The following is a 22,970-nucleotide window of genomic DNA, read 5'->3' on the forward strand; positions in this document are numbered from 1 at the left end:
GTTCGAGACCAGCCTGGCCAACATGGTGAAACCCCGTCACTGCTAATAAAACAAGAATTAGCCAGGAGTGGTGGTACATGCCTGTAATCCCAGCTACTTGGGAGGCTGAGGCAGGAGAATTGCTTGAACCCAGGAGGCAGAGGTTGCAGTAAGCCAAGTTCTCACGATTACACTCCAGCTTGGATGACAAGAGCAAAACTCCATCTCCAAAAAAAAAAAAAGTTTTCTGTCTTGTGCAGAAATAAAGTATAACACATACAATTATGTACAGCACATAATACTTGGTAATGAGATTTTAAAATAGTGTTACTAGTTTATGTATTTACTATGCTGTACTTTTACCATTATTTTAGAGTGTACTCCTTCTACTTATTACAAACAAAGTTAACTGTAAAACAGCCTGAGGCAGGTTCCTCAGCAGGTATTCCAGAGGAAGGCATTGTTTTCCTTTTTGTTTGTTTTGAGAGAGAGTCTCGCTCTTTCGCCCAGGCTGGAGTGAAGTGGCACGATCTCAGCTCACTGCAACCTCCACCCCCGAGGTTCAAGCAACTCTCCTGCCTCAACCTCCCGAGTAGCTGGGACTACAGGCATTCACCACCATGCCTAGCTAATTTTTGTATTTTTAGTAGAGACAAGGTTTTGCCATGTTGGCCAGGCTGGTCTTGAACTCCTGACCTCAGGTGATCCACCTGCCTTGGCCTCCCAAAGTGCTAAGATGACAGGTGTGAGCCACTGCACCCAGCCAGGCATTGTTATTATAGGGTTAACTAAGGTTAATTTATCATTGAAGAGAAATGGTGTTCTAGTCGGGTGCAGTGGTTCACACCTGTAATCCCAGCACTTTGGGAGGCCAAGGTGGGAAGATCGCTTGAGCCCAGGAGTTCGAGACTAGCCTAGGCAGCATAGTGAGACCCTGTCTCTTTTTTTTAATTAAAAAATTAATAAATAATGCCTGGCACAGTGGCTCACATCTGTAATCCTTTCACATTGGGAGGCCAAGGCAGGTGGATTACCTGAGGTCAGGAGTTTGAGATCAGCCTGGCCAACATGGTGAAACCCCATCTCTACTAAAAATACAAAAATTAGCCGGGTGTGGTGGCACGTGCCTGTAATCCCAGCTACTCGGGATCCTGAGGCAGGAGAATCACTTGAACCCGGGAGGCAGAGGTTGCAGCGAACTGAGATCGTGCCACTGCATTCCAGCCTGGGCAACAAGAGCGAAACTCCGTCTCTACATAAATAAATATATAAATAATAAAGAGAAAATTTTGTTTTCTATAAATGCAGTGTAGTTTAAGTGTACAGTGCTTATAAGGTCTACAGAAGTGTACAGTAATGTCGTGGGCTTTCACATTAACTCACCACTCACTCACTGCATCACTCGGAGCAACTTCAAGTCCTGCAAACTCCATTCGTGGCAAGTGCTCTATAAGGGTGTACCATTTTTTATCTTTTATACTATCCTTTACTGTGTCCTTTCTATGTTTAGGTACACAGATATTTACCATTGTATTACAGTTGCCTACAGTATTCAGTAAAGGAACATGCTGTTCAGGTTTGTAGCCTGGGAGCAACCGGCTACACCATAGCCTAGGTGTGTAGTAGGATATACTATCTGGGTTTGTGTAAACACACTCTATGATGTTCACACAATGATGAAATCACCTAATGACACGTTTCTCAGTAGGTATCCCTGTCCTTAAGCAATGCATGGCTGTATTCCTGTCATATCCTTTCCCAAAATGCATAGCCTTATTCTAACCATGAGAAAACATCAAACAAACCCAAATTGAGGGGCCGTCTCCAAATTTCTCCAAATTGACCAGTAGTCTCCAAAAACTGTCAAGATCACTGGAAGATAAAGAAAGACTGAGGACATTAGGAGAAACTCAGAGCCTGGGCAGTATGGCAAGACTCTGTCTCTCAAAAAAAAAAAAAAAGGTTTGAAAAAATTAGCTCAGCACAGTGGCATATGCCTGCAATCCTAGCTACTGGGGAGGATGAGGCAGGAGAACCACTTGAGCCCAGGAAGTCAAGGCTGCAGTAAGCTATGATTGTGTGACTGCACTCCAGTCTGGGTGACAGAGCAAGACCCTAACTCTAAAATAACAGCAGCAAAAGACTAAGGAGAAGGCTGGGCAACAAAGTGAGACTTCGTCTCTACAAAAAAACAAAACAATGAGGTGAGTGTGGTGGTGTGTGCTTATAGTCCCAGCTACTAGCTACTTGGGAGGACTATAAGTACACACCACCATACTCACCTCATTTTTTTTTTTTTTTAGGAGGCTGAGGTGAGAGGGTCACTCGAGTCTGGGGGTAGAGGCGGCAGCGAGTCATGGTCACGCAGTGCACTCCAGCTTGGGTGACAGAGTGAGGCGCTGTCTCAAAAAAAAAAGAGAGAGAGAAATAATAACTAAATGCCATGTGAATGTGAAATCCTGGAATAGGAAAAGGACATCATTGGAAACGCTGCTGAAATTTGAATAAGTTCTATGCTTTAGATGATAGTACGGGCACACCTTGGAGATATTGCAGGATTGGTTCCAGATCACTGCAATAAAGTATTGCAATAAACCAAACCACATAAATTTTTTGGTCCCTCAGTGCATATAAAACTTATGTTTATACTATACTTTAAGTCTGTTAAGAGTGCAATAGTGACCATGCCACTGCACCCCAGCCTGGGTGACGAGTGAAACCGTGTCTCAAGAAAAAAAAATACTTTATTGCTAACAAATGCTAATAATCATTTGAGCCTTCAACAAGTTTTTAATTATTTTGCTGTCAGAGGGTCTTGCCCCCATGTGGATGCTGCTTACCGATCAGGGTGGTTGTTACTGAGGGTTGGAATGGCTGTGGCAGTTTTTAAGGTAAGACCACAGTGAAGTTTGTCACACCAATGGACTCTTCCTTTCATGAAAGATTTCTCTGCAGCACGCGATGCTGTTTGATAGCATTTTACCCCACAGTAGAACTTCTTTCAATATTGGAGTCAAACCCTGCCGCATCTTTATTAACTAAATGTATGTAATATTCTAAATTATTTGTTGTCATTTCAACAATGATCACTGGCCGAGTTACAGTGTGGCTCACACCTATAATCCCAGCACTTCGGGGAGGCTGAGGCAAGCAGATTGTTTGAGCTCAGGAGTTCAAGACCGGCCTGGGCAACACCGTGAAACCCTGTCTCTACAAAAAATACAAAAATTCACCAGGCATAGTGGCGTGTGCCTGTAGTCCCAGCTACTCAGGAGGCTGAGGCAAGAGAATCGCTTGAACCTGGGAGGCGGAGGTTTCAGTGAGTTGAGATCACACCACTGCACTCCAGACTGGGCAACAGAGCAAGACTCCATCTCAGAACAAAACAAAACAAAACAAAACAAACAATGTTCACAGCATCTTCACCAGGAGTAGACTTTGTCTCGAGAAACCACGTTCTTTTTTTTTTCTTCTCAAGACCGAGTCTTGCTCTGTCACCCAGGCTGGAGCGCAGTGGCACAATCTTGGCTCACTGCAACCTCCACCTCCTGGGTTCAGGCAATTCTCCTGCCTCAGCCTCCTGAGTAGCTGCGATTACAGGTGCCCACTACCACGCCGGATTAATTTTTGTATTTTTAGTAGAGATGGGGTTTCGCCATGTTGTCCAGGCTGGTCTCAAACTCCTGACATCAAGTGACCTGCCTGTCTCGGCCTCCCAAAGTTCTGGGGTTACAGGCGTGAGCCACCATGCCTGGCCAAGAAACCACTTTCTTTACTCTTCCGTAAGAAACATCTCCTGCCGGGCGCGTGGCTCAAGCCTGTAATCCCAGCACTTTGGGAGGCGAGACGGGCGGATCACGAGGTCAGAGATCGAGACCATCCTGGCTAACACGGTGAAACCCCGTCTCTACTAAAAATACAAAAACTAGCCGGGCGAGGTGGCGGGCGCCTGTAGTCCCAGCTACTCGGGAGGCTGAGGCAGGAGAATGGCGTAAACCCGGGAGGCGGAGCTTGCAGTGAGCTGAGATCCGGCCACTGCACTCCAGCCGGGCAACAGAGCGAGACTCCGCCTCAAAAAAAAAAAAAAAAAAAAAAAGAAACATCTCCTATCTATTCAAATTTTATCATGAGGTTGCAGCAATTCAGTCACATGTTCAGGCTCTACTTCTAATTCTAGTTATCTTGCTATTTTCTACCACATCTGCAGTGACTTCTCACTAAAGTCTTGAACTCCTCAACGTCTCCCATGAGGACTGGAATCAACTTCTCCCAAACTCCTATGAATCCTGATATTCTGACCTCCTTCCATGAATCATGAATGTTCTTTAACGGCATCTAGAATGGTGACACTTTTCCAGAAGGGTTTCAATTTACTTTGCCTGAATCCATCAGAGGAATCACTGTTTATGGCAGTTATAGCCTTACAAAATATATTCTTTAAATAATAAGACTTGAAAGTTGAAATTACTCCCTGATGCATGGGCTGTAGACTGAATGTTGTGTTAGCAGGTATGACAACAACATTCATCTCCTTGTACATCTCCATCAGAGCTCTTGGGTGACAAGGTACATTGTCAATGAGCAGTAATATTTTGAAAAGAATCTTTTGTCTGAGCAGTAGGTCTCAACAGTGGGCTTAAAATATTCAGTAAACCAGATGTGTAAACAGATGTGCTGTCATCTAGGCTTTGTTGTTCCATTTGTAAAGTACAGACACAGTAGATTTAACACAATTCTTAAGAGGCTTAGGATTTTCAGAATGGTAAATGACCATTGGCCTCAACTTAAGGTCACCAGCTGCATCAACCCCTAACAGGAGAGTCAGCCTGTCCTTTGAAGCTTTGAAGCCAGACATTGACTTCTCCTCTCTAGCTATAAAAGTCCTAGATGGCATCTTGTTCCAGTATAAAGCTGCTTCATCTACATTGGATATTTGTTGTTTAGTGTAGCCATCTTCACCAATGATCTTAGATCTGGGTAACTTGCTGCAGCTTCTACAACAGTACATGCTGCTTCACCTTGCACTTTTATGTTATGGAGATGGCTTCCTTCCTTTACCTCATGAATCCACCTGTGCTAGCTTCAAACTTTTTCCTGAAGCTTCCTAACCTCTCTTAGTCTTCATAGAATTGAAGACAGTTAGAGCCTTGCTCTTGATTAGGCTTTGGCTTAAGGGAATATTGTGACTGGTTTGATCTACCCAGACCACTCAAACTTTCTACGTATCAGCAATAAGGCTATTTTACTTTTTTAGCATTTGTGTGTTCACTGAAGTAGCACTTTTATTTATTTGTTTGTTATTATTTTTTGAGACAGAATCTCGCTCTGTTGCTCAGGCTGAGTGCAGTGGTGTGATCACAGCTTACTGCAACCTCGAACTTCTGGGCTCAAGCGATCCTCCTGCCTCAGCCTCCTGAGTACCTGGGACTACAGGCTCATGCCACCACATCTGGCTAATTTTTATTTTCTATTTTTATAGATATAAGATCGCATTACGTTGCCCAAGATAGTCTTGAACTCCTGGGCTTAAGTGATCCTCCTGCCTTGGCCTCCTAAAGCACTGAGATTACAGGTGTGTGCCACCGTGCTTGGCCTGGAGTACTACTTTTAATTTCTTTCAAGAACTTTTCCTTTGCAATCACAACTTGGCTAACTGTTGGGAGCAAGAGGCCTGGCTTTCAGCCTGTCTTGGCCTTCAACATGCCTTCCTCACTAAGCTTAATCATTCTCACTGCTTATGTTCAAAATTGTACTGAAAGTTCTAGCTTTTGGTTTAAAGTGAGAGATGTGGGACCCTTCCTTTCACTTGAGCACTCAGAGGCCACTGCAGGGTTATTAATTGGCCTAATTGCAGTATTGCTGTGTCTCAGGGGATAGGAAGGTCCGAAAAGAGGGAGAGAGAGCAGCAGTTCCCACCTTTTTGGCACCAGGGACCAGTTTCATGGAGACAATTTTTCCTTGGACTGGGGGATGGGGAAGTAGTTTGGGGATGATTCAAGCACATTACAATGATTGTACACATTATTTCCACTATTATCACACTGTAATAGGTAATGAAATATTTTTACAACTCACCATAATAGAGAATCAGTGGGAGCCCTGAGCTTGCTTTCCTGCAGCTAGACAGTCCCATTTGAGAGTGATGAGATACAGTGACAGATCATCAGGCATTAGATTCTCATAAGGAGCACACAACCTAGATCCCTCACATGTGCAGTTCACAACAGGGTTCACACTCCTATGAGAATCTAATGCCGCTGCTGATCTGACAGGAGGTGGCACTCAAATTGATTTAACAAACAAATTCTTCAATGTGAGCAATGGGGAGTGGCTGTAAATACAATACAGATGAAGCTTTGCTGGCTCGCCCGCCTCTCACCTCCTGCTGTGCAGCCTGGTTCCCAACAGGCCATGAACTGGTACTGGTCTGTGACCCAGGTGTTGGGGAACCCTGATATATGGGAATGGCCGATCCACGATGCAGTCAGAACATACATATTGATCAATACCTTGCTGTTCTATGTGGGCACAGTCCATGGCACCCCAAAACAATTACATAGTAACGTCAAACATCACTAAATACAGATCACCAGAACAGATACAATAATATAATAATAATACTAAGGTTTGAACTATTGTGAGAATTACCAAAATGTGACACCATGACGTAAAGTGAGTACATGCTATTGGAAAAATGGTGCTGATAGACTTGTGTGACGCAGGGGTGCCACAAACTTTCAATTTGTTAAAAAAAAAAAATTGCAAAGCACAATAAAGCAAAGTGCAATAAAACAATGTATGCCTGAGTTATACTAAGATTAATTTCCTGGTTTTAATGACTACACTATGACATATAAGAATGTAGCATTAGGCCGGGTGTGGTGGCTCAAGCCTGTAATCCCAGCACTTTGGGAGGCCGAGACGGGCGGATCACAAGGTCAAGAGATCGAGACCATCCTGGCTAACATGGTGAAACCCTGTCTCTACTAAAAATACAAAAAACTAGCCGGGCAAGGTGGCGGGCACCTGTAGTCCCAGCTACTCCGGAGGCTGAGGCAGGAGAATGGCGTAAACCTGGGAGGCGGAGCTTGCAGTGAACTGAGATCCAGCCACTGCACTCCAGCCTGAGCGACAGAGCGAGACTCTGTCTCAAAAAAAAAAAAAAAGAATGTAGCATTAGATGAAGCTGATTGAAAGGTATATGGGAATTCTCTGAACTTTTTTCTAAGTCTGAAATTAGATTAAAATAAAAAGTTTTCTGTTTTTTTTTTATTTGTTTTTTCGAGACAGGGTCACTCTGTCACCCACGCTGGAGTGCAGTGGCATAATCTTGGCTCACTGTAACCTCCACCTCCTGGATTCAAGCAACTCTCCCACCTCAGCCTTCTGTGTAGCTAAGACTACAGGCACCACACACCACCATGCCCAGTTAATTTCTTTTCGTAAAAAAAAAAAAAAAAAAAAAAGGCGTGGAGGCTAACGCTTGTAATCTCAGCACTTTGGAAGGCTGAGGTGGGCGGATCACGAGGTCAGGAGTTCGAGACCAGCCTGGCCAACACAATGAAACCCCGTCTCTACTAAAAAATACAAAAATTAGTTGGGCACGGTGGCAGGCGCCTGTAATCCCAGCTACTCAGGAGGCTGAGGCAGGAGAATCGCTTGAACCTGGGAGGCAGAGGTTGCAGTGAACCAAGATCACGCCACTGTACTCCAGCCTGGGTGACAGAGTGAGACTCTGTCTCAGGAAAAAAAAAAAAAAGGTGTGTGTCTACAAATGTCAGTAGAGGATTTGGTGTAAAAATATTGAATATAGAATGATGTGAATATTAAAGCCAATAGTTATTTCATATTCTTTTGCCCAGTTTTTAAAAAGTATTGTCTTATGTTTTAGTAAGAAAACATATCTGAACTCCCAGAATAAGGGAATGGAACTAAGAAAGTAGTTAAAACCACTGTCATCCTGGAGTGACAGTGGGCACGCAGCCTTTTCCCTTAAGGAGCAGCAGTCTATTCCCCTGAGGAGCTTGACACAGTGAGGGGAGGCAGGGAGAACAGACTACACTAAAATAACCTAACCAGTCACTAAATAAATAGAGGAAGGAGACAGTATACAGACTTACTATAATGTATTATCTAAAATGTTTCTGACAAAAACAATTATAGACATACAAAGAAACAAGAAAGTGTGATTCACACTAGAAAACGAGCAACAAACAAAAAAAACAGGCAACAGATACTGCATGTGAGAGCAACCAGACTTCAGATTTAACAAACAAATTCTTGCCGGGTGCAGTGGCTCAAGCCTGTAATCCCAGCACTTTGGGAGGCCGAGACGGGCGGATCATGAGGTCAGGAGATCGAGACCATCCTGGCTAACCCGGTGAAACCCTGTCTCTACTAAAAAATACAAAAAAAAACTAGCCGGGCGAGGTGGTGGGCGCCTGTAGTCCCAGCTACTGGGGAGGCTGAGGCAGGAGAATGGCGTAAACCCGGGAGGCGGAGCTTGCAGTGAGCCAAGATCCGGTCACTGCACTCCAGCCTGGGCGACAGAGCGAGACTCCGTCTCAAAAAACAAACAAACAAACAAATTCTTCAAAGTATAATAGTTGTTATAGATATGTTGGAACAAACTAAAGGAAACCATGATTAAAGAAGTAAAGGGGCTGGGCGCGGTGGCTCACGCCTGTAATACCAGCACTTTGGGAGGCCAGGGCAGGTGGATCATTTGAGATCAGAAGTTCAAGACAAGCCTGGCCAACATGGGGAAACACCGTCTCTACTAAAAACACAAAAATTAGCTGGGTGGTAGTGGTGTGTGCCTGTAAACCCAGCTACTCAGGATGCTGAGGCAGGAGAATCACTTGAGCCTGGGAGGCCAAGGCTGTAATGAGTCAAGATAACGCCACTGCACTCCAGCCTGGGCAACAGTGTGAGACTCTGTCTCAAAAAAAAAAAACCAAAAAGAAGAAGAAGAAGTAAAGGAGGCTGGGCCCTGTGGCGCTTGCCTGTAATCCCAGCAGTTTGGGAGGTCGAGGTGGGTGGATCATGTGAGGTCAGAAGTTCGAGACCAGCCTGGCCAACATGGTGAAACCCCATCTCACTAAAAATACAAAAGAAAAAAATTAGCTGGGCATGGTGGCACATGCCTGTAATCCCAGCTACTTGGGAGGCTAAGGCAGGAGAATCGCTTGAACCTGTGAGAAGGAAGTTGCAGTGAGCCGATATTGGGTCACCGTAGTCCAGCCTGGGCAACAGAGCAAGATTCCGTCTCAAAAAAAAAAAAAAAGGTAAAGCGGTTGGAAGCAGTGGCTCACACCCCTAATCCCAGCACTTTGGGAGGCTGAAGCTGGCAGATCACTTGAGGTTAGGAATTCGAGACCAGCCTGGGAAGCATGGCAAAACCTTGTCTGCACAAAAAAATTTAAAAATAAGCTGACATGGTGGCACATGCGTGTAATCCCAGCTACCCAGGAGGCTGAGGTGGGAGGATGCTTGGGCCTGGGAGATCAAGGCTGCAGTGAGCCATGACCATGCCACTGCACTCTAGGATGAGTGGCAGAGAGAGAGATCCTGTCTCAAAAAAAAAAAAAGACAGTTACAGACTGATTAGTAGTGAAATTACAGGTGTGGGCCATCGCACCTGGACTAACCTGCATATTTCTCAATAAAATATCCCAAGTAAATGTGGCAACCATTGAGCTTTTTTCAATCTGGGTGGTAAATAGACTTGTCATATTATATTCTGTACTTTGCAGTGTTTTGAAATATCTCATAATGATGATGATGATAAAAATATTATTCCTCAAATTCCCTATACTTATAGTTGAAATAATTTATTGGATTTATGTTTTAAAGAGTAATAAAAGTATATCTAAAATATATATTTTTTCTTCACATGTAAATTTAAAATGTCCACAGGAGATGGCACCAACAGATCATTGGAAAACACTCTTCATTGGTAATTGGACACAGAATTACAAAATACAGATATAATAGTGAAAATCCCATTGTATTATTAATACTTCTATTAACAATATATATATATTTGAGACGGAGTCTTGCTCAGTTGCCCAGGATGGAGTGCAATGGCGCGATCTCAGCTCACTGCAACCTCCACCTCCTGGGTTCAAGCGATTCTCCTGCCTCAGCTTCCCGAGTAGCTGGGATTACAGGCACCTGCCACCACACCTGGATAATTTTTGTATTTTTGGTAGAGATGGGGTTTCACCATGCTGGCCAGGCTGGTCTCGAACTCCCAACCTCAGGCGATCCACCCACCTCAGCATCCCAAAGTGCTGGGATACAGATGTGAACCACCACGCCTTGCCTTTTTTTTTTTTTTTCTTTTTTTGAGACGGAGTCTTGCTTTGTTGCCTAGGCTAGAGTGCAGTGGCATGATCTCAGTTCACTGCAACTTCTACCTCCCGGGTTCAAGCAATTCTCCTACCTCAACCTCTGGAGTAGCTGGGATTACAGGTATCCGCCACCACGCCCAGCTAATTTTTGTATTTTTAGTAGAGACGGGGGTCTCACCATGTTAGCCAGGCTGGTCTCGAACTTCTGACGTCGTGATCCGCCCGCCTCAGCCTCCCAAAGTGCTGGAATTACAGGCATGAGCCACCAAACCCAGCCTATCAACAATATTTTGTATCTGCATAGAGATTTACTTTTCGGAAATCAAAAAAAGTTCCAGTTTCCTTATCTTTAAAATAGGTATGAATATCCATATCACAGGAGTGTTAAGGATAAAAAGAGAAATAATTGTATAAACTCCATATGAAACCATCAAAGGCCATACAAAAGTAAAGACTGACACCCTGATATAGTGAGGAATTATATTTTAAAGTTGTGTGCCCACAGATATTGTAGTGCTTACTAAGCATCAGGCACATATACAAATTAATGGAAATACAATATTGATAATATTTAAAGGCAGAATTTGGAGATTACAGTTAGGGTGGTAACAAGGGGATTTGTGCCAAGAGATTGTCCTCAAAGTGTAATAGAAGATTTGAAAGGTGTTACTACAGTCTTTTTTTTTTTTTTTTTAATTGAGACGGAGTCTCACTCTGTCACCAGGCGGGAGTGCAGTGGCGTGATCTTGGCTCACTGCAACCTCTGCCTCCAAGGTTCGAGCGACTCTCCTGCCTCAGCCTCCCTAGTAGTTGGGACCACAGGTGCATGCCACCACGCCTAGCTAATTTTTGTATTTTTAGCAGAAGCGGGGTTTCACCATGTTGGCCAGGATAGTCTCAATCTCTTGACCTCGAGATCCACCCGCCTTGGCCTCCCAAAGTGCTGGTAGTAAAGTCTTTGGCAGTCAAAAAAGTCTTCTTGGGAAAATGACACTTGTCCTTCCTTGGAAGGAGATGACACTGACTACCCAAGACAGTGTGTGACCAGGCGCAGTGGCTCATGCCTGTAAACCCAGCACTTTGGGAGGTCAAGGCAGGTGGATCAACCAAGGTCAGAAATTTGAGGCCAGCCTGGGCACATGGTGAGACCTCATCTCCATTAAAAATACAAAAATTAGCCAGGTATGATAGTGCACACCTGTACTCCCAGCTACTCAGGAGGCCAAGGCAAGAGGATCGCTTGAACCCAGGAGGCAGAGGTTGCAGTGAGCCAAAATTGTGCCACTGCACTCTAGCCTGGGTGACAGAGAGACTCAATCTTAAAAAAAAGTATGTGGAGTAGAGGCTCAAGGGGATTATAGACAAATGCCATGGCAAATGCAAAAAACAATGTAGTGCCTCTGAGGAACCCCAGTAATATGGCCAAAGTGGGGAGTATGGAGACATGAAGCCAGAGGTCAGAGATAGATTGTGAAGGGCCTTGAAAGTCCTTTTAGGCTGGGCACAGTGGTTCACACCTACAATCCTAGCACTTCGGGAGCTCGAGGCGGATGAATCACCTGATGTTAGGATCCTGAGACCAGCCCAACCACCATGGGGAAACCCCGTCTCTACTAAAAGTACAAAAAATTAGCCAGGTGTGGTAGCAGGCGCCTGTAATCCCAGCTACTCCAGAGGTTGAGGCAGGAGAATCACTTGAACCTGGGAGGTGGAGGTTACAGTGAACTAAGATCGCACCACTGCACTCCACCCTGGGCAAGAGCGAAACTCTGTCTCAAAGAAAAAAAAAAGAAAAAAGAAAAAGTAAAAGTCCCTTTAAGGAGTTGGACTTGGTGCTAAGAGCATTGAATTGTCTTAAATGTGTGTGGATATAATCCGATTCGTATTTTTTAAAATCTTTGGCAAAATGGAAGCATTCTGGAGGAAAACAGAAAAGATGACAAGATTGAAGTGGCGCTAGTCTCAGTGGGAAAGGATTTAGGCTTAGGAAGGGAGCGGCAGTGAGAATGGGAAGATCCAGCCTATTTAAGAAGTAGAATGCACAGACCTTGGTTGGTTGAACCAGATGGGGAAATGAATTAGTAGATGTTTCAGTTACCTGTTGCTGCACAACAAAGCATCTTCAAACTTAGCAGTTTAAAAGAATAACATGGACATCTACATGAAAAGAATAAAGTTGGACCTATAGTTCACACTATATGTAAAAATTAACTCAATGTGAATCAGAGACCTAAATGTAAGAGCTAAAACTTTATAATTTTCTAACTTTCAGAAGAAAACATAGGAGTAAATCATGATCTTGCATTAAGCAGTGGTTTATTACATCTGACACCAAAAGCAAAAGTGGTAAAAGAAAAAGTTGATAAATTGGACTTCTGTAAGATTAAAAACTGATCGGGCATGGTGGCTTACACCTGTAATTAATCCCACCATTTTGGGTGGCTGAGGCAGCAGGACGACTTGAGGCCAGGAGTTTGAGACCCGCCTGGGTAGGATTTTGTCTCTACAACGAAATAAAAAGCTTAGCCAGGTGTGCTGGTGCATGCCTGCAGTCCCAGCTACTCGGGAGGCTGAGGTGGGAGAATCGCTTGAGCCTAGTAGTTTAAGGCTGCGGTGAACTATGATCGCATCACCACAATTCAGCCTGTGGCAAGACAGCAAGACCTGTCTCAAAACAAACAAATAATAGATTAAAAATGTTTGTACTTCTTACATCAGATAAAACACTTGTATCCAGAATATATACTTTTACAACTCAACAATAAAAAGACAAACAGGCCAGGCACGGTGGCTCATCCCTCTAATTCCAGCACTTTGGGAGGCCGAGGCAGGCGGATTGCTTGAGTCCTAGAGTATAAGACCAGCCTGAGCAACATCGCGAAATCCCGTCTCTACTAAATATACAAAAAATTAACTGAGCACGGTGGCACGTGTCTGTAGTCCCAGCTACTCTGGGGGCTGAGACGGAAGAAGTGCTTGAGCCCAGGAGGTCTAGCATACAGTGAGCCCTGATCACGCCAGTGCACTCCAGCCTGGGTGACAGAGTGAGACCCTGTTTCAAAATAAATAAATAAATAAAATAGAAATAATAATTTTTTTGTTTGTTTGCTTTGTTTTTGAGACAGAGTCTTGCTCTGTTGCCAGGCTCCTGGAGTGCAGTGGCATGATCTCGGCTCACTGCAACCTCCGCCTCCCAGGTTCAAGTGATTCTCCTGCTTCAGCCTCCCAAGTAGCTGAGATTACAGACACCCGTCACCACCCCCAGCTGATTTTTTTTATTTTTAGTAGAGATGGGGTTTCACTACGTTGGCCAGGCTGGTCTCAAACTCCTGACTTCAGATGATCCACCCGCCTCAGCCTCCCAAAGTGCTAGGATTAGAGGTGTGAGCCACTGTGCCTGGCAATAAAACAATTTTTTTTTCCTTGAGATGGAACTTCGCTCTTGTTGTCCAGGCTGTAGTGCCTCAGCCTCCCAAGCAGCTGGGATGACAGGCGCCTGCCACCACGCCTGGCTAATTTTTGTATTTTTAGTAGAGATGAGGTTTCACCAGGTTGGCCAGGCTGGTCTTGAACTCCTGACCTCAGATGATCCACCCGCCTTGGCCCCACAAAGTGCTGGGATTACAAGCGTGAGCCACCACACCTGGCCAAAAAAATTTTGTTTTAAAAAGACAAATAATAGCCAAGCATGGAGGCTCACACCTGTAAGCCCAGCACTTTGGGAGGCTGAGGCAAGAGGATCACTTGAGCCCAGGAGTTTGAGACCAGCCTGGGCAACATAGTGAGCCCCGTCTCTACAAAAAAATCAAAAAATTAACTAGCATGGTGGCACATGCCTGTGGTCCCAGCTACTCAGGAGGCTGAAGTGGGAGGACTGCTCAAGCCCAGGATGTCAAGGCTGCAGTGAGCTATGATCACACCACTGCCCTCCAGCCTGGATGACAGAGTGAGACTCTGTCTTTAAAGAAAAAAAAAAAAAAAAAAAAAGACAAATAATCAGATAATCTACTTTGGGGGAAAATCTGCCAGGTGTGGTGGCGCATGCCTGTAGCCCCAGCTACCAGCTGCTTGGGAGGGTGAGGTGGGAGGACTGAGGTTGCAGTGAGTTATGATTGAGCCACTGCACTCCAGTCCCAGGTGAGGCCCCAACTCTTAAAAAAAAAAAGACAAATAATTCAATGTAAAAATGGGCAAAGGACTTGAATAGACACTTCTCCAAAGAAGATGCACAATGGCCAATAAGCACATGAAGAGAAGCTCAACATTACTAGCCATCAGAGAAATGCAAAACAAAACCACAATAAGGTAATCCTTTCCATTCTCCTTGGATAGCTATAATCAAAAACACAATAACAAGTGTTGGTGAGGATGTGGAGAAATAAAAACTCTCATACACTACTAGTGGGAACATAAAATGCTACAGCCACTTTGGAAAACAGTTTGGCAGTTCCCCCTAAAATTAAACAGTTACCCTATGACTCAGCAATTCACTCATAGCTACAGATCCAAGAGAAAACATATATCATACAAAAACTTGCACATGCCGGGCGCGGTGGCTCAAGCCTGTAATCCCAGCACTTTGGGAGGCCGAGACGGGCGGATCACGAGGTCAGGAGATCGAGACCATCCTGGCTAACACGGTGAAACCCCCGTCTCTACTAAAAAATACAAAAAAGTAGCCGGGCGAGGTGGAGGGCGCCTGTAGTCCCAGCTACTGGGGAGGCTGAGGCAGGAGAATGGCATGAACCCGGGAGGCGGAGCTTGCAGTGAGCTGAGATCCGGCCACTGCACTCCAGCCTGGGCGACAGAGCAAGACTCCGTCTCAAAAAAAAAAAAAAAACTTGCACATGAATGTTTACATAACATTATTTCATAGTAGCCGAATAACAGTAACAAACCAAATGTCCATCAGCTGATGAGCAGATAAACAGAATGCAATTTTTTTTTTTTCAAGACAGTGTCTTGCTCTGTCACCCAGGCCATAGTGCAATGGCGTGATCTCGGGTCACTGCAACCTCCGCTTCCCAAGTTCAAGCGATTCTCCTGCTTCGGCTTCCCAAGAAGCTGGGATTACAGGCACGTGCCACCATGCCCAGCTAATTTTTGTATTTTTCACAGAGATGGGCTTTCACCTTGTCCAGGCTGGTTTCAAACTCCTGACCTCGTGATCTGCCTGCCTTAGCCTCCCAAAGTGCTGGGATTACAGGTTTGAGCCACCATACCTGGCCTAATATATTCTTACCATGGTATATTATTCAGCCATAGAAAGGAATGAACTTCTGATACTTGCTGCAATGTGGATGCATCCTGAAAACTTTATGCCAAGTTAAAGAAGCTAGACATAAAAGGTCACATATTGTATGATTCTCTTTATATGTGATGTCCAGAATAAGCAAATCTGGAGAGACAGAAAGCAGATTAGTGGCTGGGAGCTGGGAGAAACGGACAATGACTGCTAATGGGTACAGAGATTCTTTGAGGGGTGATGAAAATGTTTTGCAATAGATAGTGATGTCAGTTGCATGACTTTATGAATATACTAAAACTCATGGAGTTGTGCACTATAAAGGGATTATTTACATGATATATGAATTATATAATTTTAAAAATTAGATATTAAAAGAACACAAAAGACAATGGTTTATTACTTTTCACAATTCTCAGAGTTAACTGGGCAGGTTTTCTGCTTCATATAGCTAGGATCACTCATGTGACTGTATTTAGCTGGTAGCTGGGCTGGACTGGATGATTCGAGGCCTCATTTATATGTCTGGAACCTTGGTGCTGGCTGTCAGCTGCAACACCTTGGTTCTCCTCCACATCTTCTCTCTCTCTTTCTCTCTCTCACTGTCTCTTTCTGTCTCTGTCTCTAGCAGAACAATCTGAGCTTCCTTACAGCATGGCAGCTGAGTTCCAAGAGAGAGAAATGGAAGTTGTCATGCCCTTTAAGGGCCAGGCCCAGAACTACCTCCGCATCCCTTCTGCTGCATTCTATTGGTCAAAGCACAAGGCCAACCCAGACTCAAGGGAAGGAGAACTTGACACGACCTTTCTTCACCCCCCAGCTTTACTGAGGTATGATTGAACAAATAAAAAGTGCATATATTTAGGGTATGCAATGTGATGTCTTGATATACATATACATTGTGAAATCATTACCACAGCTAAGCTAATTAACATATCAAGCACCTCACGTAGTTACCATTTTCTGTTTGTTTGTTTGCTTTGAAAAAGGGTCTTTCTGGCCTGTCAGAGTGACTGACGCCTGTAATCCCAGCACTTTAGGAGGCTGAGGCAGGTGGATCACTTGAGGTCAGGAGTCCGAGACAAGTCTGGCCAATATGGTGAAACCCTGTCTCTACTAAAAGTACAAAAATTAGCCGGGTATGGTGGCTCATGCTTGTAATCACAGCTACTTGGGAGGCTGAGGCAGGAGAATTGCTTGAACCTGGGAGGCAGAGGATGCAGTGAGCCGAGATCACACCACTGCACTCCAGCCTGAGCAACAGAGGGAGGCTCCATCTCAAAAAAAAAAAAAAAAAAGGAAAAGAAAAAGGGTCTTTCTCTGTCACCCAAGCTAGAGTGCAAAGTGCAGTGGCATGATCACAGCTCACTGCAGCCTCCCAAGCTCAAGCCATCCTCTCATATCAACCTCCTGAGTAGCTGGGACTACAGGCGTGCACCACAACACCCAGCTAATTTTTAAAATTTTTGTAGAGACAGGGTCTCACTGTGGTGCCCAGGCTGGTCTCAAACTCCTGAGTTCAACTGATCCTCCCACCTCTGCCTCCCAAAGTGCTAGGACTATAGGCATGAGCCACTGCGCCTGGCCTGCATGTGTGTGTGTGTGTGTGTGTGTATGTGTTGTGAAAACACTTGAGGCCTACTCTCCTAGCAAAGTTCAAGTACAGAAGGACTTTTAAAAGTTCATACAGGCCCAGCGCGATGGCTCACACCTGTAATCCCGGCACTTTGGGAGGCCGAGGTGGGTGGATCGCCTGTGGTCAGGAGTTTGAGACCAGCCTGGCCAGCATAGTGAAACCCCATCTTTACTAAAAATACGAAAAATTAGCTGGACACGGTGGTGGGCGCCTGTAATCCCAGCTACTTGGGAGGCTGAGGCAAGAGAATCACTTGAACCCAGGAGGCGTAGGTTGCAGTGAGCCGAGATTAAGACATTCCACTCCAGCCTGAGAAACAATAGCAAAACTTCATATCAAAAAAAAAAAAAATGGAAAAATAAAATTAAAAAGATAAACTTCATTTCTTAACATAAGCTTCACTGAGTTCAAGACACTTGTAAATGATGATACCAGCCATTTAGTTCATCCCTAAAGAACTGAGGGGCCTGGGAATTTAACCATGTCAATGCATGTCTTTTTTACATTGTTAGCTGAAGAAAAATGGGTGCCCTTTAAGATTTTTTTTTTTTTTTTTAATGGAGTCTCCCTCTGTTGCCCAGGCTGGAGTGCAGGGGCATGATGTCAGCTCACTGCAACCTCCACCTTCCAGGTTCAAGTCATTTTCATGCCTCAGCCTCTGGAGTAGCTGGGATTACAGGTGTACACCACCACACCTGGCTTATTTTTAGGAGGGAGAGGGTTTCACCAAGTTGGCCAAGCTAGTCTCAAATTTCTGACCTCAAGTGATCTGCCTGCCTTGGCCTTAAGGTTAGAAAAAAATAAATAAGTCAGAAGAAGGCAAATCATGACTGTAAGGTGGATGCCTAATGATTTCCCATCGAAACTCTCACAAAATTGCCCTATTTGATGAGAGGAATGAGCAGAAGCACTGTTGTGGTGGAGAAAGACTCTCTAATAAAGCTTTCCTGTGTGGTTGTTTCTTTTCTTTTTCTTTTTCTTTTTTTTGTTTGTTTTGTTTTGTTTTGTTTTGAGATGGAGTCTCACTCTGTCACCAGGCTGGAGTGCAGTGGCATGATCTCAGCTCACTGCAACCTCCGCCTCCCTAGTTCAAGCAATTCTCCTGCCTCAACCTCCCAAGTAGCTGGGATTATAGGCACACGCCACCACACCCAGTTAATTTTTGTATTTTTTTAGTAGAGACAGGGTTTCACCATATTGGCCAGGATGGTCTTGATCTCCTGACCTCCTGATCTACCCACCTCGGCCTTCCAAAGTGCTGGGATTACAGGCCTGAGCCACCGCGCCTGGGATTTTTTTTTTTTCTAAATCTTTGGCTAACTTTCTTAAAACACTCTCATAATAAGCAGATGTTATTATTCTTTGGCCCTCCCAGAAAGTCAAGAAGCAAAATGAGTTGAACATTCCCAATAACTGTTGCTATGATCTTTGATCTTGATTGGTGTGCTTTTGCTTTGACTAGACCCCTCCCACCTCTTGGTAGTCATTGCTTTGATTATGCTTTGTCTTCAAAACTATACTGGTAAAGCCATGTTTCATTTTCTGTTACAATTCCTAGAAGAAATACTTAAGAATTTCGATCTCATGTGTTTAAAATTTCCATTGAAACCTTTGCTTGTCTACAGTTGATCAGCGTGCAACTGTTTGGGTAACTATTTAATGGAAATTTTGCTCAACTTTAATTTTTTAGTCAGACTTGTGTAAGCTGAACCAATTGAGATGTCTGTGGTATTAGCTATTGTTTCTGCTGTTAATTGTCCATCTTACTCAATTATGGCACAAACCAAGACATATTTTTTCCTTGAAAATTGATGTGGATGATCTGCCACTTGGCACTTTGTCTTCAACACTGTCTCATCTATTCTTCTTTTTTTTTTTTTTTGAGATGGAATCTCACTCTGTCACCCAGGCTGGAGTTCAGTGGCACGAGCTTGGCTCACTGCAGCTCCACCTCCTGGGTAGGTTCAAGCAATCCCCCTGCCTCAGCCTCCTGAGTAGCTGGGACTATAGGCACGCCCCACCATGCCTGGCTAATTTTCGTATTTTTTCAGTAGAGTCAAGGTTTCATCATTTTAGCCAGGCTGGTGTTGAACTCCTGACCTCAAGTGATCCACCCACCTTGGCCTCCCAAATTGTTGGGATTATAGGCATGAGCCACTGCAATGGCCATCTCATCCCTTCTTAAAACGAGTTATGCATTTGTAAACTACTGATTTGGGGGGGGGCATTCTCTTTATAAACCTTTTATAAAGGATACATTATCTCACCATTCTTCCATCCAAGCTTTATCATAAATTTGGTGTTTGTTCTTGCTTCAATTTTAGCAGAATTCATACTGCTCTGAAAGGGGCTCTTTTCAAACTGACGTCTTATCTTTCTTAGTGCCTCAAACTGGATCCTGTTTTGACATGTTATAATAAGTTAGTATGAGTTTATTTTGGTGCAAAAAGAGTTTGAAATCCATGCATAGTTTTTTCATAATACATATTTTCCATGAACTTTTTGAAGACTCCACATATACATTATTATTATTAATAATAATAATATTATATTATAGACAGGATCTTGCTTTGTTGTCCAGGCTGGAGTGCAACCTCTGTCTCCTAGGCTCAAGCAATCCTCCCACCTCAGCCTCCCAAGTGGCTGGGACTACAGGTGTGCGCCACCACATCTGGCTAATTTTTGTATTTTTTGTAGAGACTGGGTTTCACTATGTTTCCCAGGCTGGTCTCAAACTCCTGGGCTCAAGTGATCCACCTGCCTCAGTTTCCCAAAGTGCTGGGATTATAGGTGCAAATCACCACACCCAACCTTACAATATATTATTATTAACTATAGTCACCATGCTATACATTGGGTTCGACTCAACCTCCTGATGGATGGGAGGAGCAGCATGTGCATATTGGGATGGTAAGAGTTGTCAACCAAGAAGCTAGACGTAAAAGGTCACATATTGTACGATTCTCTGGAGGCAGTCTTCCACAAGCAGTAAGAATCGCATACAGGCCATGCACGGTGGCTCACACCTATAATCCCAGCACTTTGGGAGGCTGAGGTGGGTGTATCACTTGAGCTCAGGAGTTTGAGAACAGCCTGGGCAACATGGCAAAACCCGGTCTCTACCAAAAATACAAAAAATTAGGCCAGGCGAGGTGGCTCATGCCTGTAATCCCAGCCCTTTGAGAGGCTGAGGTGGGTGGTTCACCTGATGTCAGGAGTTTGACACCAGCCTGGCCAATGTGGTGAACCAAAACAACAAAAATTAGCCAGGCACTGTGGCTTGCACCTGTAATCCCAGCTACTCAGGAGGCTGAGGCAGGAAAATTGCCTGAACCCAGGAGACAGAGGTTGCAGTGAGCCAAGATCACGCCATTGCACTCCAGCCTGGATGACAAGAGAGAAATTCCATCTTAAAATAAATAAATAAATAAATATTTTAAAAATTAAAAATTAAAAATAGCAAAAATACAAAAAATTAGTCAGGCATGGTGGTGTGCACCTGTAGTCCCAGCTACTTGGGAGGCTAAGGTGGGAGAATCACCTGAAACTGAGAGTTAGAGGCTGGAGTGAGCCATGATTACACCACTGCACTACTACCTGGGTGAAACCTGTCTCAAAACACACAAACAAACCTACCAACCACATACAGTCTAAAGTACTGTGAATGGATAGTGGTATCATTATTAGCTAGAGGCAAAGTGACTCACCATAGTTTATGACAGAGCAAAGTCCTACTGAGTTTTCCAACTCCCACTCCTGAATTAATTCTCCGTCATTGATGTCAGCCTGGTTGTGATAAAAGGGAAAGCTGCTGATATTGAAAGTGGAGGGAAGAGAGCCCAAATATCTTCAATATAATAGCAAATCCTAGAGTCTAGAATGTAGTGGTTAAGGTAATAGCCATTTACTAGTCTTGTGGCTTGGGAAAGTGGATTAACACCTGTGCATCAGTTTCCCTATCTATGAAATGGGGGACAAGAACCAACATAGATGTGACCACATGTGAGAAAGTGAAAGGGGGACTAAGAAAAAAAAAAAAAAAAAAGTTCTGTTAGTAGAATGTCCCCAACTGGACACAAACAGCACTCACAGAATATGAACAATGTCCATAGACAGTTTCACCATGATCGTGTTTTGGACAAGACAGAAACAAGGCCCTCAACAACCACAAAAATGAGAAAACATCCCCTTCTTCTAGTATGAGTAATTCTGGTTTTTTTGTTTTGTTTTGTTTTTTTACCAGTGACAGCTGTAGCTTGCTTTGTTCCTCCTTCTGGTTAGACAAAATCAAGACTGAATTGCCTGTTTCCTGACAGCATCCAATTCAAATTTGGCCTCCTACTTTCCCAATCCCGTTAGCATAAGCCCAAATTCTATAAGAGGTTCCTCCTAATTCCTTTTCATTAGGAGGCTCCCTACTACACTTCAGGTGTGCCTTTTTATTTTTTTATTATTTATTTATTATTATGTATATATTTATTTTTGAGATGGAGTTTTGCTTTTGCTGGCCAGGCTGCAGTGCAATGGCATAACCTCAGCTCACTGCAACCTCCACCTGCCGGGTTCAAGCAATTCTTCTGCCTCAGCCTCCCAAGTAGTTGGAATTACAGGCACCCGTCACAACGTCTATAATTTTTGTACCTCTTTGAGTAGAGGTGGGGTTTCACCATGTTGACCAGATTAGTCTCAAACTCCTGACCTCAGGTAATCTGCCTACCTCGGCCTCCCATAGTGCTGGGATTACAGGCGTGAGCCACTGCACTCGGCAGTATGCCTTTTTATGGTGGGCACATATTCATCAAAAGTCATACTAGAGTATTCATATTGGCCATATTTGAAATAGATACAATATCCAAATGCCCAACAACAAAATGAATACATAAATTAAGGAACAGTCACATAATGTAACATTATAATATATGTAACAATGAGAAACAAATACAACCTCACTCAACAATGTAAATTAATCTCATACTATCGAGCAAAAGAAGCTAGACCCTAAAACATATATTGTATAATGTGTATTCATTAAGTGTAAAAGCAGGTGAAACTAATCCATAGTGTTAAATGTCAGCATAATGATTATCTTTGTGGAGAGATGGGAAGAGGCATGAGGGGAACTCCCAGGTACAGGTAAAGCTCTGTCCTTTCTCTGGGTGCTAGTTACATGTATGTGTTAAGTTGATGAAAAGTCAATAAGCTGTACTTATGATTCATGCACTTTTCTTTGTGTATGCTAGCCTGAATTTAAAAGTTTAAGAAAAAACAAATACCTTTTTTTTTTTTTTTGAGACAGAGTCTCACTCTGTTGCCCAGGCTGGAGTGCAGTGGGGCGATCTTGGCTCACTGCAATCGCTGCCTCCCGGGTTCAAGCGATTCTCCTGCTTCAGCCTCCCAAGTAACTGGGATTACAGATGCACACCACTATGCCCGGCTAATTTTTGTATTTTTAGTAGAGACGGGGTTTCACCATGTTCGGCAGGCTGGTCACAAATTCCTGACCTCAAGTGATCCACTGGTCTTGGTCTCCCAAAGTGCTGGGATTGCAGGCATGAGCCGCCGTGCCTGGCCAAAAACAAATACTTTTTTAATAGAAAGTTTAAAACAAAAGTTAAAAAAGAAAAGAAAAAAACAGGTATAAACCTGAAAAATCTCCCAATTAACAAAGCTGGGACAATTTTAGCAACAAAATAATGTAGTACTGGAATGTAACCAGTATAAGATAAACATCCATGAGTCCATACTGATACAAATA

The 22,970-nt window shown here is 43.8% G+C and overlaps 1 long non-coding RNA gene across 1 annotated transcript in view; it reads right to left on the reverse strand.

The window, feature by feature from the left end:
* Positions 1-21,071, reverse strand: part of LOC117084306 — a 41,273-nt gene extending 20,202 nt beyond the window's left edge. The window contains exon 1 of the long non-coding RNA XR_004437395.1: positions 20,923-21,071. This is a non-coding gene — a long non-coding RNA (uncharacterized LOC117084306). The remainder of the gene's footprint in view (positions 1-20,922) is intronic.
* Between the last annotated feature and the right edge of the window lie 1,899 nt (positions 21,072-22,970).

This window comes from Trachypithecus francoisi, unplaced genomic scaffold, assembly GCF_009764315.1.
Source record: "Trachypithecus francoisi isolate TF-2019V2 unplaced genomic scaffold, Tfra_2.0 Lachesis_group0, whole genome shotgun sequence".
NCBI lineage: Eukaryota > Metazoa > Chordata > Mammalia > Primates > Cercopithecidae > Trachypithecus > Trachypithecus francoisi.